Below are 20,436 nucleotides of genomic sequence, written 5' to 3'. Positions count from 1 at the left end.
AAACTATTTCTTTTCAAAGTTTTAATATAATTATGCTCGAAACTGGAATTCAACTCTTTAAGAAAGGTTTCTTCAATGAATATTATTTAAAACTCTTCCATGGACCAGGTATTTCGATCTCTATCATTGAGGGAGCTGTCAGATAATTCATCTAGTTTTGCAATACCAAACACACACTGACAAATGAAATTTTGACTAATTTAGACTGATTTAGATAGATTACATCCTAAAAGAAAGAGAAGCAGCATTAGTGATTCTCCAATCTGGATGCACCTTGGCTATTTGAGGGGAGAAATAGCTCCAAAAAGTATACATTCTCCACAAGTCCTGCAGATATCATTTCCTTTGTTAAAATTCAATTCAGCATTGTCCTTCTGGCTTTTGGATACCAACCAAGGTGTTGGGACTCTAAAAGCAAAAATGCAGGGAGAATATAAAAACTAAGAGACATAGCCAACAGGTTAGGCCTAAGATAATTTTTTCTTGTAATTATCTCTGAAAGGTACAGCTTTCATGCTTGAAAAACTGAGAGAGTTTGCATGATGAATTACATAATGTCATATATAATTTTAGTGTTCCATTCAAGGGACAGAAAAGGCAGCAAATCTCTTATTCTAGTAGCAATCTTGTGACAGTTTTGCACTTCCCAAGGCTATTGCCACCCACTCTTCACTTTGGCAAAAGATGACACCCTAAAGAAAAGATGAAGTTTTCTACATTTTGGGAACCAAAGTTATAGCACCCCATTTACAATTTATGCCACACATTACAGATGTCCAAAAGACAACGTGGTATTTGTGGTATGAACTATTATTGCAGTGCACTTAAGATAATTTTCAAAAGGGTATTTGTGGGTTCCAAAAGTTCTGGACAAATAGGTGTGAAGGTAAGAATATGTCAATTTATTGCAGATAATATAAATATTTCTTGAGACATAGGAATATGAAAAAGAAAAACAATATGACAACCTGTTCTAGTAACCTACAGGATTGGGGTGAGATGAGGAGTAATGAAAGAAGGGGTCAGATTAACTTGGATCATTAGTCTCTTGCCAAGGAAGAATGTAACAGGGCACAGAACAGACTTCACAGCAAGGAGATTATTTAAAGGAGTAGATAACAAGAATTGGTGGAGTTCCTGGGACTCCCTGAAATCACATCCACGATTTTGTGTGTATTTGAGGTATGCACTTTTCTAGAAAGTAGATGCATAGATTTTTATGAGTTCTCTGAAGATCCAATATCACTCAGAGATAAAATGGAAAAAAAAAACCCCAAACAATCGAACAAATAAAACCCAGTGGTGTTAGCAAAATTAAGATTGCATTTGCAAGATCACTGAAAGCAGTCTTCCTATGAATGCCCACAATGGAAGAGCCCCCATTCCCAGCATCTGGACACTGCAGCTGAATCATAGATTCTGGAACATTTTTTTAGCACTTCCTTAGTTTCGCTTTTTAATGGGAGGGAATCGAAATTAAATCAATTTCTTAAAACCTTCTGAGGTAAAATGAAACATCTGACTGTCACTAAATTAAATCGGGGAATTCCAGAAATTGATTTTCTTTTTCTACTAGGGTAAATATGCTCAGTGTGTGTCTGTGTGTGTGTGTGTGTGTGTTGTGTGTTTGTGTGTGTGCTTGTGTGTTTGTGTCTGTGTTTGTGTGTTTTTGTGTGCGTGCTTCTGTGTGCTTGTGTATGCTTGTGTGTGTTTGTGTGTATATGTGTGTGTGTGATGGGGGATGGGGATGGATTTCCAATTTCAATAATCGCCTTGCACTTGACATGAGTACTCAGAACATGTTCTGCTACCCCTCTCCTGACATTTCCTACAAACACTTTTAATTTGAGGGTCATTATCTACATTTTAGATCTCCTAAATTTACACCTACTAAAATAAATATAAGCATTAAATCATTGCATGTAGGATAACACTGTTCTGTCCTTCCTGCATAGACTTCCTGCATAGGCTGGGTGAGTGGCCTGGGCCCCCCTGAACCCAGGCGACTAGGAGAAGAGCCTTGGGGCCTCTCCCTGAGCGAGCATGAGCTACCAACTAAAGGTAAGAATAGAAAGTGAGTGGGAGAGTAGGATTATTTATGGGATTTAGGATCCTAGCAGCAATCCCCCACTGAGATCAGGCAGATTCTGGGCCTTCCCAAGATCTTTCATAGTTTCTCAAGGCAGACTGAACGGACCAAGCCATTTATGGATTTGATTCAGTATCTCTCCCGCAGAACAGGGGACCTAGAACACTGCATTTCCAGAGACCAGCTCCGGTCCTGCTTTAAAGTGGTTTATGAACTAAACTCATGGTTCCCGGATGAAGGGACTCTAGAGACCAAGATTTGGAAAGAAGTTAAGAAAAATGTCTTTAAGGCATCTAAGGAAGGGACTAAGATCCCCATGGAATTCTGGGTTGCATGGGAGATTGTTAATTCTATTCTCCTGTTTTGGAAAAGCACAGTTGAGGAGGAAGAGGATATTAGGGATAATACGGCCTCAGCTCCTCCTGTACCTAAGTCTCAAAAAGGTTTTCGTAGTAAAAATATTTCTGAGGTTGGTGAATATAGCTCCACTTGCAATGCATCAGATGAAAGTGATGCGGATTATGAGTCTGCTGCTACTTCCTTAGATTCTGAGTCCAATAGTGACTCAGCCGAGCAGCTTTCAGATTGCTCGGGACATGCTCCCAATCGCCCAGTCCAGGATGAGAAGAAGCAGCCTCCATCTTATCACGGGTTAAGAATGGATTCTCGATTAACGCATAGTTTGTTCACTTTTCTGCTCCAAGCTGCTGGGTTCTGCATTAAGTCCTTGTGCTTCTGGGGCTGTGGCCGTGCTGGAGAGCCGCTGGTGGGGGGCAACTGGTGGCCTCGGTAGGCCGTGAAGGACGAACCGGAACGCCCCCTTCCCATGAGGTTTTAGTCGCCCCCACACCCCCGGCTCATACCTGCTGTCCACAAGGCTCCCACGCGGCCGCCATCCTTCTTTCCAGAGAAGAGAGGGCGAATGGGGCAACACCCTTTCCCCTCTGGGCAGACATGATGGCCTGGATTAACGCATAGTCCATTCACTTTTCTGCTCCAAGCTGCTGGGTTCTGCATTAAGTCCTTGTGTTTCTGGGGCTGTGGCCATGCTCCAAACTTAACTCTGATTTTCAGGGAGAAACGTTGGGTGATTTACTTCCCATTGACTTTGTATATAGAGAGATGTACGCGGCCGCGCAGTTTGGAGGAAAAGTTCTAGTTCCCGCATACTCGAGCTATGCTTGTAGAGGCTTCTGGTCACCGGGGTTCCATCTGGGAGAGGCGGGATGCGGCACCTACCCCATCTGGGACTTCCCGATGATCTCGGCTCTTTTTGGAACCTGGTTTTTTCTCCGGGGGCTGTGGAGCCAGCCCTCCATGTGGCCCTTCTCTTCGGCTGTATGCTGTAAAGATCATGTCTGCCCAGAGGGGAAAGGGTGTTGCCCCATTCGCCCTCTCTTCTTTGGAAAGAAAGATGGCGGCCACATGGGAGCCTTGTGGATAGCAGGTATGAGCCGGGGGTTTGGGGGCGACTAAAACCTCATGGGAAGGGGGGCGTTCCGGTCCGTCCTTCATGCCCTACCGAGGTCACCAGTTGCCCCCCACGAGCGGCTCTCCAGCACGGCCACAGCCCCAGAAACACAAGGATTTAATGCAGAACCCAACAGCTTGGAGCAGAAAAGTGAAAGGACTATGCGTTAATCCAGGCCATCAAATCTGCTGGAGGGGAAAGGGTGTTGCCCCATTCGCCCTCTCCTCTCTGGAAAGAAAGATGGCGGCCACATGGGAGCCTTGTGGACAGCAGGCATGAGCCAGGGGAGCGGGAGCGACTAAAACCTCATGGGAAGGCGGGCGTTCTGGTCCGTCCTTCACGCCCTACCGAGGTCACCAGTTGCCCCCCATGAACGGCTCTCCAGCACGGCCACAGCCCCAGAAGCACAAGGACTTAATGCAGAACCCAGCAGCTTGGAGCAGAAAAGTGAATGGACTATGCGTTAATCCAGGCCATCATGTCTGCCCAGAGGGGAAAGGGTGTTGCCCCATTCGCCCTCTCCTCTCTGGAAAGAAAGATGGCGGCCGCATGGGAGCCTTGTGGACAGCAGGTATGAGCCGGGGGTGTGGGGGCGACTAAAACCTCATGGGAAGGGGGGCGTTTTGGTCTGCCCTTCACGCTCTACCGAGGTCACCAGTTGCCCCCCAAGAGCGGCTCTCCAGCACAGCCACGACTACAGAGCACAGAAACCAATTTCTTAATTATCTGACTTTCAGTAGAAATACTTCCAGGGTTAATAAGTAAAATAGCAGAAATCCAAAACCAACATTTAATTCCTGAACCCAGCTGTAGAAAGCAAATCACTTCACAATGCTTTTTCAGCATGTCTGATTTGGGGGGCGGTAAACTCTAAATAATAGTGGTGAATCTTTTATTGAAACAATGAATCTAATCAAAGCAGATAGAGTGCTAACTAGACTTCATCTGCCTCACAGGGACTGGGAGGGGTGGGGGGTGGGGTTTTATTGGAGTTCTTCATTGTAAAAAATAAGTATTGGTAAAGGGAAATGTGTTTGATATTTGCATGACTGAGACCTAAACCTGAAAGCTTTGTAACTTTTCCCACAGTGATTCAATAAATAAATAAATTAAAAAAAAAAGAATGGATTCTCTCCATCGTTTCAAAAAGACCTGTGCCTCGTACAGTCCTACAGCTCCGTACTGTAGGGAGTATCTTACAGACTGGACTAGAAAGGCTTACTGGGTACCTCAAGATTTTCACATGGTTGCTAAGATGTGCTTAAGCTGTTCTTAGTACATGCAGTAGAGGATATGGTTCAGTGATGAGGCCAAGGCAAAGCTTCAAGGCCTAGGTCATGCTGGACGAAAATTTCCAGGGATTAAATTGATTTATGAGATGTTAATGGGTGAAGAGAAATGGTGCGACCCAAAGAGGCAAATCACCTTGCCTCGTGCTGTTTTTGCTCATGTCCATGAACCAGCCCTCATGCATGGGAGAGGATTGAAGCAGATGTAGAATTTAAGGGAAGTTTTACAAAGATTGTCCAGAGGGCCTCAGAACCTTATGCAGACTTCATGGGAAGGTTCATGGAAGCCATTGAAATACAGGTAAAGCGTAAGGAAACTAGGGAGCTGTTGACTAAACAATTGGCCTTTGAAAATGCTAATGAGGATTGCCAGGCCATTCTGAGACCCGTTAAAGAGAATTACATAATCCACATAATCAGGAATTTGAAAGCATGCAGGAATGTTGGTTCTGTTAAACATAAGGTGCAGATGAAGGCTTTGGAGACCTATACTGTACAGAGACAAGCTCAGAAAAGATGTTTTAATTGTGGAAAATCAGGCCACTTTTGTAAGGACTGCAGAGCACCTCCCAAATGTGCTACTGTGAGAACACCTCCTGGGCCCTGTCCCAGGTGTAAGAGGGGAAACCACTGGGCCAAAGACTGCTGAGCCAGACTTGCATCTCCTGGGTCCTGTCCCTGGTGTAAGAGGGGAAATCGTTGGGCCAGAGATTGTCGCTTCAATTTTGATGCAGCTGTTGACCCCAATTCGGGAAACCTGCAAGGGCACCAGCCCCAGGTCCCGCAATATCAGGGGATGTTCCCAGCTGCAGCCCCTCTCCCCAGTGTGGAGTTTCAGAGCTCCAATCAGTATAATCGCTGCAGCCAGTGATGGCAGGAAACGCAGACTTGGATATTACCTGCCCCAATACGGTTACTATAACCGCGATAGTGGCTGCATGATTTTGCATTTCTGATATTTTACTAATTAAGTCTGGAGGGATTTCTGCCAAGAGCCAGATAATTACGAGATTGGTTTCTGTGCGTCTGGTGCTATGGCCGTGCTGGAGAGACGCTTGTGGGGGGCAACTCGTGGACTCAGTAGGGCGTGAAGAACGAACCGGTACTGCCCCCCTTCCCATGAGGCTGCAGTTGCCCCATCACCACCGGCTCATACTTGGCTTTCCAATAAGCTCTGAGGCAGCGGCACCTTGGTGCTGGGGGCGAAAAAGGTGGAAGGGAGAGATACCCTTTCCCTCCCAGGGAGGCATGGCACCGTAGTTTAATGCATAGTCCCTTCACTTTTCTGCCACAAGCTGCTGGGCTCTGGATTAAGTCCTTTTGCCTCTGGAGCCATGGCCGTGCCAGAGAGCCACTTGTGGGGGGCAACTTGTGGCCTTGGCAGGGTGTGAAGCTGCTTCTGTTTCAACAAAGGATAACCCCACTGAGAAACTTTGGGTCCTGTTACATCTCATCAGAAGTTGAATTCATACACCTGATTTGGACTCCAGACCACCAGAGACTCATAACCCTTCAAATTCCAGCCCCAAGCCATCGCCAAACCAATTTCAGCTGGAAGTCACAAGGGAAAGAACAGGAGCCAGTGTCAGAGGACCTGAAGCAAAGGCCTCTAGCTCCTTTAACACATTATTAGTTCACATTACAGCATTCCTTGCACCTCTGTTTTTACAGGTTGTCGATTGGACAATGCCAAACCTCCATATTTTGAATTAACATTACTTTACTTTTATCCTTTCCTTGGAATTCACAGATTCCTGAAGGAGAATGACTTTCAACAAGAACACCTTTTCATTTCTCTCTAGGATATCCATTTGTATTGGAGCTTCCCTCTGTCTTTTCTCTACTCATAGGCATGGAGACCAAACCCTGATGTTCAAAGCCTCTGATAACTTTTTAAAAAAGTGTTTTTTCTCAAACATAAGCTAGGTTGCACATCTATGATTGCTGATGAAACTGACCAGAGAATGGCTGCATTTTCCTACTGAAGTACTCCTGCCAGAAGTTGTGGTGCTCCTGTTCCAGTGCTCCCTGAATGACCCAGTGCTTCCTGAAATTTATTGGACTCCTAATAGCTACTCCTCTGGGACTCATTACTGCAACTACTACTGATGCTGTTACAGGAACAACTCATTTAGTCCCATTCTGAAGACATGAAGTGTCTGGATCAAACCTGAAGAATTGTTCCTGCAACAGCATCATCATTGGTGACTCTTAACACCCCTGGACAGTGCAGGACAATTGGATGCTTTACTACAAGCACTGCTCTGGGTCCAGGGTTGGACTGAAATCTTACTACAACTAATGAGACTGTTTTGTATTTGTAATTGTTCCTCTGTTTCAAATTTTGTTTTTGTAAAAAGAAAAAAGGGAGATGTAGGATAACACTGTTCTGTTCTTCCTGCATAGCCTCAGGTAGTTTAGGTTTATTGGGTGGCTCTCATCACAGTGCTCCCATTCCTCTGTGTTTATTTGTAACATTTTCTTTGTGCTCTGTTGACTTGTAAATATTGTTTTTCTCTTCTTCCTAGGTCCTTTGCATAGTTTATTCAGACCAATGTCCTTTTTGTAAGGACACAAGAAGACATGCTTTTGTTATGTGATTCTCAGTGACATTTTCCTCCTGGGCATCTGTTCTCTCACCTAAGCCTCAGCTGCCCTTTCTTCCTAGTGCTTCCAAAAGCGGAGTCAAGACAAGGGACTGGATGGAACCAGAGCAAGCGGTAAGCTATGTGATACCCTGGCATTGAGATGGGCCTGGCCAAATCGCCATAATGCTTAACTCTAAGTTAAGAGCTTGGTCATGGACAAATGCAGTCATGATCCAAAAAGTAATAATTAGATTCGGACCCTGCTAGGGTTAGGAATGATTAATCTGGCCTGAGCGCTGTAGTCCAAGTCTGTGGCAAGATGTTCCCAGGAGAGCTTCCCTACAAGCCTCAATGTTATCTCTTACTGTGTCCATACAAAAATAACTAGTATTGAGATGTTGATAAGAGTTATTGGATTGAGGAAAAGAGAAAAAAAGAAAGGAAAGAAAGAAAGAAAGAAGGAAGAAAGAAAGAAGAAAAGAAAGGACATTCTTGTGCTGGAAGTCTTGCTGGCGTTTCAAAATTCTCATTACATGGCTTCTTATTTGTCAGTACGGTAAACAGTAACCCCTGGTGGCAAAAACTTGGGGGACCAGATTGTGAGGGACTGAGCCTGCACTTCCCAAAATAGCACGTGCTCCAGCCCTTTAAGCTATCTCCCTGATCCTCATTTTGACAATGAAACTGGCTGTCCTTTCTGAGAACCTTGATGAAAGGTGTATTGATTTCCCTTTCACTATAGGGTACGTCATCACTGATAATTGTACTTAAAAAAGTGCAAAAAATAAGGCAAGGGGAAGTGCTGAAATGTGCCTATTTGTGAGTAATATAATATTGTCTGATGTAAAAAAAATATAAATGCACGAGCAATGGAATGGGAAGATGTGAGTTATCGGCAGGCTCTCTGGAGGTCTCTCTCTCACTGCCTGCATTCGGTGCTCTCAAGCCCCTGTGTATGGACCAGTTTGGGATGGTTCCTCCTTTGTGCTCTGCTTCCATGTGTGCCACTGTGCTCGCTTCTGTCTGTCTCTCTATTTCTGACTCTGTCTCTGCAGTCTCTCCTTTGGTCTTTTTCAATCGATCTCTCTTTCTCTGTAGCACTTCTGCTTCTCTTTCTGGAGCCCTTCACTCTGGATTCTGACTCACTCTCACTTCTGACTCTGACACCCTGGATTCTGACTCTCTTCCCCTCGGCTCTTACAGTCTTAGTTTATATAGCAATCACATAGGGTGGTGACACAGAGGTGGGTCAAACATTAACAAATCAACAATGAGGGGTAAGACCACTTCCTTCAGGAGATTAACTCAGGGACAAAATCACATCTAAAGAGATTACTCTAGATTACTAGGAGATCTGATTAAGGGCGGGATCCCATCCAAGGTGTGTAGCTTTCTTCTTTCCTCAGCTAGTCACAATCACCATCACAACCATCCTGTTGTTCTTCGATTGCCTCGAGCAGGTCCCAGTAACGTCTCCTTCGTTCTAACTCTGAGATTCTTTTTTAAAGTGCCATACCAAAGCTCATTCAGGGTTAGGAGAATGAGACCCATCCTTGTTACTGGTATTTGGCATATTGGATATGCCACGGGGAGTTTGCCAGACTCTGCCGTGTGGGCAGGTTACATTCAGTAGCCTGCCAGTTTGTCCAAAGTAAGAATGAGATAATAAGAGGTCGCATGGCCGCAAATGTGGCCGCATGCTTCCGGGAGCTAGGTTTTATAGTCTCTGGGTCTTGGCCGTTGATGGGATTACACGGTTCCAGGGGTCAGTTGGTGGGTGTGACCCCTGCCTACTGGAATATGGAGGATCTGGGTGGAGGATGCTCAGCCCTGATCTGAGCAGGCTTGGAGATCTCAGCCCCCGGACCTGCATGCCTTTGTTCCTCTGCCGGTACCTTCATGCCTGTGGAGAGTGGTCTCAGCATGGTGGTGGCTGGTTCCCCTCAGCTAGTAATTCACTTGAATAGTTGTAGTAAATCTACTTCTAATATTTCTAGCAATGTTATTCTGTATGAGCACAGTAAGAGATATATCAACTTAAAGTTTGGTTTTCCTGAGCACATCTCCTATATATTACAGACCACAGTCCTCAGGTCAGGTTAGTCTTCCTAACCCCAGCAGGGTCCTAGTCTCATCATTACTTTTGGATTATGACAGCATTTGTCCATGATCATGCTCTCAACTTATAGTTGAGTATTGTGGTGCTTTGGCCTGGCCCTTTTTGATGCCAGGGTAGCTCACATCTTGCCCTGGGTCCATTCAGTCCCTTGTCAGGACCCTTTTTTGGGGGTGCTAGGAACTAAGGGCAACTGAGTCAAGAGAGAAGATGCCCAGGACTAAATAATATCGTAGTCAATCAACTCCCAAGTTACAAAGCATAATATTAACTGTCTTTCTGTGTTCATACAGAAAGAACATTGCTTTAAAGTAAACTAAGTTCCCTGTGGCAAGGCTGAAAGGACAAACCCAATGTTATCCTACAGTCTGTGTCACTTATGCAGTTAGATAATTCTTACTGAAATGTCACCCAAGAGTTTTATTTATCCCTCCATACATTAGCCTGATTATATCGAGCTTTATTATATTATATCAATGATAAATCAAAACACAAAATACTTTATGAGATAGCAAAGCTTAATTTCTGTGCTTCACCATCAGTTTAAATAGCACCTTTTTCTAGCATTTTTAAAATATCTTCCAAACATTTGAAATGAAGTTGAACTTCCCCCTATTTCCTAGGGCAGTGCTCCTCCAAGTATGATGTCCACAGTAGCAGCACCATCCTGGTCAGTACATATTCAGAATATTCCTTTAATTACACAAAGTTCTGTTGAATAGTTTTGTCAGATATAAAAACTTATTACTCATTAGTAATTAGTCCCCATTGGTATCTCAAATTCCCCATAGAAGAACATTTTCCCCTGACTTTTATTATTCTTCACTCAAATGTCTCTAAGTTCTTTTTAAATCACACATCTTTAGCAAAACAAATTGGCAAATCCTTAGTGCATTGATATTCATTTAAGAAGCTATCGTATATGTACACAATGCAATACCATGCAGCTGTAAGAAAAGATGAGGTCATGCAGTTTGTCCCAATGCAGATGGAACCAGAGGGTGTCACGTGAAGCAAAATAAGTCAGAGCGAGAAGGGCAAATACTGGCTGAGCTCATTCATCTGTGGAAGATAGAGTCAAAACAAGAGAATAGACAGTATTGAACAATAACAAACCCATGGTTTTGGATTACAAAATTGAAAACCAACCAGTGGGAGGAAGGGTGAAAGGAATGAAGATCAGGCCAGAGGTGACAAAGGGACAGTGATGGAACATCATAAGCACTCCAGTAGTAGTGGTGGGGGGAGGGGGATAGTAATTTTGTGCATCAATACCATAAACCTAATAAAACACTGTTACAACCACATTACCTAAAATGTAATTAAAATATTATACACTCCCATATTAGGTCACTGTCTAATGTTTAAGACATGAAAATAGAAACTGAAAACTGGAGATAAAACTGGAAATGGAATTATGCTATTTTTTTCCATTGCATCTCTGTGGGGGGTATTTTGAGCTCTCGTTAGGGTTATAACCCTAAATGAATTAGTTCAACAGGTCAGAAACTTGGAAGTCATATTATTGATTCTTCTTCCATGCTTAAATAAAATTAATACATATACACCTATGATGGTAAAAGGTTTTTGTGTCAAAGACAAGGAGTTTCATATGTGAGTAATTTCACAGAAGCTATTCCAAAGCAAGCTGAGCTATGTTCATTTTAGGAATGTTTTCATAGTACTTCTCATTTCAAAACAGTGAAAAACAATGAGGCATATTATTTATTCCAGATTTATTTTTTTTACACTTACGGGAACAACGTTATAACACTGACAAAGCACATTCCAATATAAACATGTTAAAAACTGCCTAAGTACTTCCTACTTGCCCAGTTTCCCCTTTGGTAGATAAATGTTCAAGAAACACCACACCAGGCAGAACACAAAGTCTGACTGTGCGGACGCTATGTTGGCATGTTGAGTGAGGGCATTGCAGACCCACGAGATATCAGGAGCAAAGGGATCTATGGGCACTGTTGGGAGACACCAACTCGGATCATGTTCAGAAGTTCTGAAAGCTGCAAATGACATCAGAAAACTTAAAGTCTGCCTGCAGGTAGGGATACCTGAGCTGTCACAAGACAGTGACAAGAATGATGATTTAAGGAAAACTAATTTGTATGTAGTGATTAAAATGGATTGAAGACAGAAGGAATTGGGCCAGAAAGAAGGATCAGGAAACAATAATGACACCGTATGCTCAGGCATGGAGACTTAGTTAAGAGGTAACAATGGACTGTCACTGTCCCTGTCCTCCCGTTGTTCATCGATTTACTCGAGCGGGCCCAGTAACGTCTCCATTGTGACAATTGTTACTGTGTTTGGCATATTGAATACGTCACAGGTAGCTTGCCAGGCTTTGCCATGTGGGCAAGATACTCTCGGTAGCTTGCCGGGCTCTCCGAGAGGGGTGGAGAAATTGAACTCGGGTTGGCCATGTTGGCCACTTGCAAGGCAAACGCCCTATCCACTGTGCTATCGCTCTAGCCCAACAATGGACAAAGAGGGCAATAAGGAGTAAAGCCACTGGGAAAGACCAAAGGCTTAGAAGAATTGTCACAGAGTGAAAGGAACAAAGGATGCCAAAGGAGAAACAAGATTATGGGAAATTCATGATTTTCCATGTAAATGTGTTGATCTTGTGACCAAACCCTTTCTAGCATTTAAAAAGAAAATCTCTCTTTTCCTACTAAAAGTCATTGCAGGAAGTGTCATTCCAGGCTGGAAAGGTGCCACTGTTGCCAGGAACAGGGGCTCTGAAGTATATTCCTGGTTGCTACCAGCTGCAGCTTATGAAAATAGAATGATCTCGTCCTGGAATTCAGAGAAGGCAGCATACAGAATACTTTCACAGACATCCTTCATTGAAGCATGATGGATAAACTTTAAGGGAAAGTATATATCCTAGAGCCAAATTCCTTAAGAAACCTGTTGGGAAAAATAAGATCTGTTTGATGGTCGGAGGCAATAAAACCCAGATCGAAGCTTATCAAATTTAAGCATGTGTCAGAATTACATGGAGGGCTTGTCAAAATCACAGGTCTCTGGACACCAGCCCCAGAGTTTCTGATGCAGTTCATCTGGGAAAGTGCCCAACAACCACCTTGTATGCAAGTTTCTAAAACTATTAGTATTGGTGGTCTTGGGGTCACACTTTAAGAAGTTATTGATCTGGAAAAGAGACTTTGAAGGACAGTCTAAGTTTCTTGACCATGTAGGTTTTGCTTTAGCTATTCTAGGAGTTTTATGATACATGTAAATTTTAGAAATACTTGCTGTATGTCCTTGAAAAATACCATAGAAATTTGCATGAAGATTGCAGTACACATAAGATAATCCTTTTTTCCACCAAGCATTTTACAGAAACAGGTTTGAGGTCAAGATTTAACAGTGCATATGGAGTGAGAAAGGACCCTATTTTTTTTGCACGTGTCTATTAAGTTTTTCCAACACTATTTGTTGAAGATATTATGCTTGTTCCACTACATGCACCTCACCCTTCTGTCATAATTAACTACCTATACACCCGAGAGTTCATTTCTGGATGTTCAATTCTATTTAATTTACTGAGAGTGTCATTATTTTAATATCATGCACTTTTGATTACTCTACCTTTGTAGTAAATATTAAATTGTGAAAATCTGATGCCTCCCATTTTTTATACTTGGGATTTGCATTAGCTATTTTGGGAGTATTATGATACATGCAAATTTTAGAAGTACTAGTTCTATGTCCTTAAAAAGTACCATAGAAATTTTTGCTGGAATTGCTGTACATCTATCGGTTACTTTGAGTAGGATCATATGTTAATGATACTGATTTTTCCAATCCATGAAAATGAATGTTTCCATTTTCTTGTGTTTTTTTTTATTTCCCTCAGAAATGATTTATAATTTTTTACTAAATAGGTCTTTCACCATCTTTTAAAAATTGAGTCCTAGATACTTGAGATTTTTTTTTATTTTTGAGGGGATATAATTTTAAAAGAGACAGTTTTTTCTAATTAAAATTCTTTTTCTTTTCTACACTGTTGTTAGTATGCAAGAATGCAGCACATATCTGTGTGTTTATTTTTCAGCCTGCTAATTCTTTTTTAGTAGAGTTTGTAGGGCTTTCATGTCCAAAATCATATCATCTGCAAATAGTGAGATTTTGACTTCTTTACCAATCTGAGTTCCTAAAAATACCCTCTGCACTGCAAGAAAAATACAGTCTAAAATAAAGACACCACACTGATTGAAAGAAATATTTACATGTCATACTTCAGACAAAGACCTAATCTCCAAGATACATAAAGCACTCTTAAAACACAATAATAATAACAAAATAACAACAGCAGCAGCAAAAAAAAACCCTTAAAATCATCAAAAATGAGGAGAACAGGAGGAGTTGTACAGAAAATTCCTGCAAAATGACATAACCATCTCTACCCTGAAAAAGTGCTTTTAGAAAAGGAGGAGAAGGCAGTAGGTGACGGGGAGATAATACTTTATGGACAATATTGTGATATTGTATGGCATTGATCCCAGACCTTTTTTCCCGTAGCCCTAGACTCTCCTTCTGAATAGCAGACATCTAATTTATTTGAGAAAACCCTCAAACAAAGGGGTGAGGTGGGAGATGCCCAGCACAAACATCCATTCTTTCTCTCCACCATCAAAATGCTACCCAGCTGTTTTGTGGACAATAGAGGGGCTGGAGTCTATTTTCTAAATACAAAAGGAAAAGAAAATTTTGACTCCAAATGAACTTGTTTTATTTTAGACTTAGACCATTGGTCTAAGTATCACAAATCACTCTTGAATTGCTGCTTCTGTTCCTGACAGACTTAAGCTTAAACACAGGATGCGCTATCAAAATGTAATGGGTGGGAAAACAACGACTGCAATTTTGTCAAAGGTTGTGTGTTCCATTGAGTGAACCATTTCTCCTTAGCAAAGCAGTAAGAAGAGAGGAGTGGGACTGGAGGGAAAGCTCAAAGGGCTTGAGTACATGCTCTGCATTGAGTACTCTCCCCAGCACTGCATGTATCCCTGAGCACTAAGCCAGGAGTAGACCTCAAGCATTGCTGGATGTGACCCTAAAAAGTATAAATAAGAGGAAGGAAGCATGGCTAAAAAGAAATCCTCATTCATCGCCATTTTTATACACTTGCCAGACATAGGGACACCATAATAAAAATATTGGGAAATAGTGATAAAAGTAATACTGTAGCACTGTCCTCTCCATTGTGAGGCTTGTTGTTACCGTGTTTGGCATATTGGCGAGATACTCTTGGTTGGTAGGTTGCCGGGCTTCCTGAGAGGGGTGGAGGAATCGAACCCGGCTCGGCCAGGCTGGCTGCGCTCAAGGCAAATGCCCTACCACTGTGCTATTGCAACTTACTCAATTTTATTTAACTACTATGGTTGAGGGGGATGTTATTGTTTATATAACAAACTCATCAGAATAAATTGAATTTGAAACTTCTGAACTCCACAGGGATTTTAAGCTTGCTCACTCCTCAAAAGCAATCAGCTATTCTCCATAAAAAGGAGAAAATTTCCATCTAGTATTTCTCCAATACAAGATGGTGCAAAACCATTTAACTCAATAGGGCTCTGTCAGTAAAATTACATAATATTTTCCAGTCAACTTAGAATGTGCGCAGGATGTCACAGACCTCAGACATGCAGGCACCGCACTGTCACTGACATATTGGTATAAAGAATGAATTTCTTTCTCCTCTCAATGTTTGGTATAATTGCCCCTCAAGAAGGTGTTTTCTCTTCTAAGTTGTTTATTGATTATTCCTACCCAGCTCTTAAAATCGTTTCTCATACCATTTTCCTGTGAACTCCAGTGAAATTTATGATTATTCATCAACTGGTATTTAACATGTACCATTTTATCCTGGTAAGTAGGGCTTGCTTTACATGTTACTATTGTCTCAGATTCCCAACTACATTATAGTCATTATAAACAATTCAGAAATGATCCATCTTTGAATTATCCAATGTTAAATAAAATGAGTTTAATTATAAACTTCTCAAGGGACAAATAGTATATATAGTTATACTTGATAAGTATTTATTAAAAAAATAATAGTCACATAAGTGCTAAAGACTCAAGAGCTATTTGTTAGGTTGAAATTGCTATGACTAATTGACTACTATGACTCATTGACTATTGGCTGGATCTGTATTTTGCCTTTTTTTTAGGTGTTGTATCAAACATATATTTATTTTAAATGTTTTACTGTGCTCGGGCGGGCCCAGTAACGTCTCCATTGGAGACTTTGTTGTTACTGTGTCTGGCATATCGAGTACTCTCAGTAGCTTGCCGGGCTCTCCGAGAGGGGTGGAGGAATCGAACTCGGGTCGGCCATGTTGGCCGCTTGTAAGGCGAACGCCCTACTGCTGTGCTATCGCTTAATTCTTCTTTGGTTCTTGGTAACACCTGAGTGCTTTGGGGAGCAAACAGCTATGGCTCAGAACTTGAGGGATCACTTCTGCTGGTGCTTGGGGTACCATGTGATGCCAGGGATCTAACCCATGCCTCCTACATGCAAAGCATGTGCAATTTCCTTCAGAGCCATCTCCCTAGCCTCGAAGCTATGCTTTGAGTTAATTTCCCAACAACTGTGATTTTCCTTAGTAGTTTAAGATAAGTTCATGACCCGGTGGTTAATTATTGTCCTGGGATACACAAGAGAGTCAAATACACACAGACAAGTAGAAATCACAGTATCTATTCCCAATTTCTCAAGAATAGCAGCCTTGCTTTTATTTTCTGAAGAATAGTAGTCTTACTCTTATTGCATTTTCTTTTTCTCCAAAAGTGCCTTTCTAAACTGGAGAATGTTGCCAAAGACCTTGACTATTGTTTACCACTGTCCTTTAACCCTTTTAATCAATTAGCACAAGGAGGCATCCTGTTGCCAAGAACGGGAAACAAGGAAAATGAAGCTGTTGGCTTTGGGGTGTATTCCCAGACGTGTGGGTTGGGTGGGTAGAGCAAGCACTTGCCTTTGTGCTGTGACCTCTTTTCAGAGATACACACTTAACAATAGAAATCTTCTATGTTTCCTCCAGTTAAACTCATAAATTAAGAGAAGACTGTCCACCATAATGAAACTTTCCATTTTTAGTTCTGCCTGCTACCAGTATGAAGTCTGGTAGGTTTATGCTATTTTTTCCTGCCTGTTTTGTGCAGCACACATAGTAGCTTCCCAGTCACAGGAGGTGCCAAGTAGAGGGGCTCTTCAGCCAAATGTATTTTCAGAGCTCCCTTGACTTGACTTGGCGGAAGTCCAGTTATTCCATGCTGGCAGCATCCTCAAATACTTATTTCATAAATTTGGCCAAACTTTATGTACTCACTTGTAAGAGGGGTACTTGGACTGTCACAGGGACCTGGTCTCCAAGGGGTGACAGCTGTGAGGATACAGACTATGTGTTCATGACAGACTTTGACTGCCAGCCATTAGATAACTTTCTCTGATTCACTGAGTATTTGACGCTTGAAAAAATAAATTGGTTCCTGGTATGCAAAGTAAAACAGAGTGAAATTTTCTGGGGATTACAATTTGGGTTTGTGGAATTACTTTTCTAGTGTAAAGATAAATCTAAGTCTCCATTGTCCAAATGAAGTCACTCACTTTGTTGAATAACTTCGTATTTTGTCTGTGTTTGAAAAACAAAATATTTTATGGGTTGACTTTTTTTGAAGTTAACAGAAAAATCAGGGCCTTATAGAAAATAAAAAAATAATCATAAAAACTTACCATGGAGTTTTAAAGTTGACTTATTTATTCAACATCCATCTCTCTCTCTCTCTCTTTTTTTTTTTGGCTTTTTGGGTCACACCCAGCGATCCACAGGGGTTACTCCTGGCTCTGCAGTCAGGAGTTACTCCTGGCGGTGCTCAGGGGACCATATGGAATGCTGGGAATCAAACCTGGGTCAGCCGCGTGCAAGGCAAATGCCCTACCCGCTGTGTTATCTCTCCAGCCCCTCAACATCCATCTTTAATCTACAGAATTTTGACTACGTGGTTTTTATTTTGAGATACCTAAGACTCAAAATCTTCCAGAGAAATTTTTTCTATTCCCTATGATTTCTAGCCACCTATATTTAAAGTTACAGTCATCCTTAAATACTTTCCCATTTCTAATTATTTTTCAAATATAATTATTTTTCACATCTCACATGTGGAATATTGGTATGACCATCTGAGTTAAAATATGTTCCACTGTAACTCAATCTATTCAATACCCTTTAAACATTCCTTACTGCCTTGTGCACTGTGCAATAATTCGTAAGGCAAATATTTAGGGCCCTTTCCATTGGATACAAAGTATCTTTTCAATTTTACTCTGCACCACCTATATCTGGCTCCACAACCAGTAAAATCATAACTCCCTAATTAGAGTAACCCTGCACTAAAGGACCATTTGTTCATTCTGTTTCCTCAGCCTGGAAGTTCATTAACTTTCAAAACTTACTTTCTACAGTACGTTGGAATGTCAGATCGCCCTGACCAGGTACGTGACTCTCTTGAATCTCCAGCATGGTTCTTGGGCATTTTTCACCCAATTTTGCAGGTAGCTATTTAAACACCTGTTATTCACTCTGCATTCTTTGATATATTGTCTTTTGGGGGCTGAAAGCATGCTATAGTTTTCCTCTGAAAGCTTACTACATATAGGATACTGCTGTGCATATCGCAAGGACTCTATATGAAACAGTGTCAAGAATGTGAATAAGTTAGATACTGCTGATCGAATTGGAATATTGTGGTCTCTCCATTATGCTTATTACTTTTAGACTCATAAAAATCCTGCCGGCATAAAAAAATACTGCAATATCTTTATAACCCCTTCTTAGAAACATTAGTCATCAATAAATCCTTTAAATTGGCTCATAGTACACAATTTGTTGCAAAACATTTGTTTAAATTCTCTTTAAATCTATTTCTTCATTTAAAATACTCCCATTCCAATTTCAAAGATGGATATAAAATGGCTGGAGAGATAATGCAGCAGGTAGGGGGAATTATCTTGCATGTAGCCAATTCTGGTTCAATCCCTGGCACCACATCTAGTCCCCTGATTGTTACCAGAAGTGATCTCAGAACATAGAACCAGGATTAAATCCCGAATATTGCTAGGTGTAGCTCCAAAACCAACAGAACAAAGATGAATATAACAAACTCTTTGCTATTGGGGATATATGAATAGGGAACTTTAAAAAGTCTCCCAGTTCTATAGAAGCTGCCTCTTCTTGTGCAGTGCCAGTTGTGTCCCCAAGACATGATCAGACATGGTCAGAATGAACAGAATTTGGTCATATTGGCCTCCTGGTTACCAGGGCTGCTTTTAACTATGGCAAAAGTTAAAAGCATTGTGACTGTCAATGACCCTTTCATTGATCACAGCTTCATGGTCTACATGCTCCAATATGATTCCGCAGCACCATAGCACCGTCCCTCTGTTGTTCATCAATTTGCTTGAGCAGGCACCAGTAACATCTCCATTGTGAGACTTGTTGTTACTGTTTTTGGAATATCGAATACATCACAGGGAGCTTGCCAAGCTTTGCCATGCAGACGAGATACTCTTGGTAGCTTGCCAGGCTCTCCAAGAGGGGCAGAGGAACTGAACACGGGCCGACCGCATGCAAGGCAAATGCCCTACCCGCTGTGCTATCGCTCCAGTCCAATATGATTCCACTCACTGCAAATTCAATGGCACAGTCAAGACCAAGAATGGAAAGTTCATCAGCAGCAGGAAGCCCATGCCCATCTTCCAGAAATGAGATCCTGCCAGCATCAAATAGGGCGAGGCTGGTGCTGAGTATGGTATGCAGTCCACTGGCTCTTTACTACCATGGAGAAGCTGGGCCACACTTGAAAGGGGGTGCCAAAAGGATGATCATTTCTGCCTCTTCTGCCAACACACCCGTGTTTGTGATGATGTTTGACAACTCCCTCAAGACTGTCAGCAATGCCTCCTGTACCACCAGTTGCTTGACCCTCTACTGACTAAGGTCCTCAATGGCAACTTAAGCATCACGGAGGAGCTCATGACCACAGTCTAAGCTACCACTGCCACCCAGAAGACCATGAAAGGCCCCTCTGGGAAACTCTGGTCTGACAGTTGAGAAGCAGTCCAAAACACATCTCCATGACACCAGCTATGGCAGAATCATCCTGGAGTTAAAAGAAAAATTGACCAGTATAGTCCCCACCCCCAATGTGTCCATCATGGATCTGACGTGCTGCCTGGAGAAAGCTGCCAAAGATGATGACATCAAGAAAGTGGTGAAACAGGCCCCGGAGGGACCCCTCAAAGGGCACACTGGCTACACCGAGGACCAGATTGTATCCTGTGACTTGAATGTGACAACCATTCCTTCCCCTTTGATGTTGGGGCTGGCACTGCCCTCAATGACCACTTTGTCAAGCTTATTTCCTGGTAGGACAATGAGTTTGACTACAGCAACTGGCTGATGGACCTCATGGTCTACACAACCTTCAAGGAGTAAGTGCCCCAGGATCATTACCCCCAACAAGAGCTCTAAGAGGGAGAGAGAGATGCTTGACTGTTCGAGAGTCCTTCCCCCACTCATCCAACACCCAGGGAATCTCCTGACCTCAAATTTCCATCCCACACCCCCTGGAGCGATAGCACAGTGGGTAGGGCATTTGCCTTCCACCTGGCCGACATGGCAACCCAGGTTTGATTCTTCCGCCCCTCTCGGAGAGCCTAGCAAGCTACCGAGAGTATCTCGCCCGCACAGCAAAGCCTGACAAGCTCCCCATAGCATATTCAATATGTATGCCAAAAACAGTAACAACAAGTCTCACAATGGATACGTTACTGGTGCCTGCTCGAGCAA

At 42.4% G+C, this 20,436-nt stretch overlaps 1 pseudogene; it reads left to right on the top strand.

The window, feature by feature from the left end:
* Window positions 1–20,082, top strand: part of LOC130034399 (glyceraldehyde-3-phosphate dehydrogenase-like) — a 32,572-nt pseudogene extending 12,490 nt beyond the window's left edge.
* The last annotated feature ends 354 nt before the right edge of the window (window positions 20,083–20,436 follow it).

This window comes from Sorex fumeus, unplaced genomic scaffold, assembly GCF_029834395.1.
Source record: "Sorex fumeus unplaced genomic scaffold, SorFum_2.1 ptg000061l, whole genome shotgun sequence".
Lineage (NCBI taxonomy): Eukaryota > Metazoa > Chordata > Mammalia > Eulipotyphla > Soricidae > Sorex > Sorex fumeus.
Note: the sequence above shows the minus strand (reverse complement) of the source record. Positions and strands in the feature narration are given on the sequence as shown.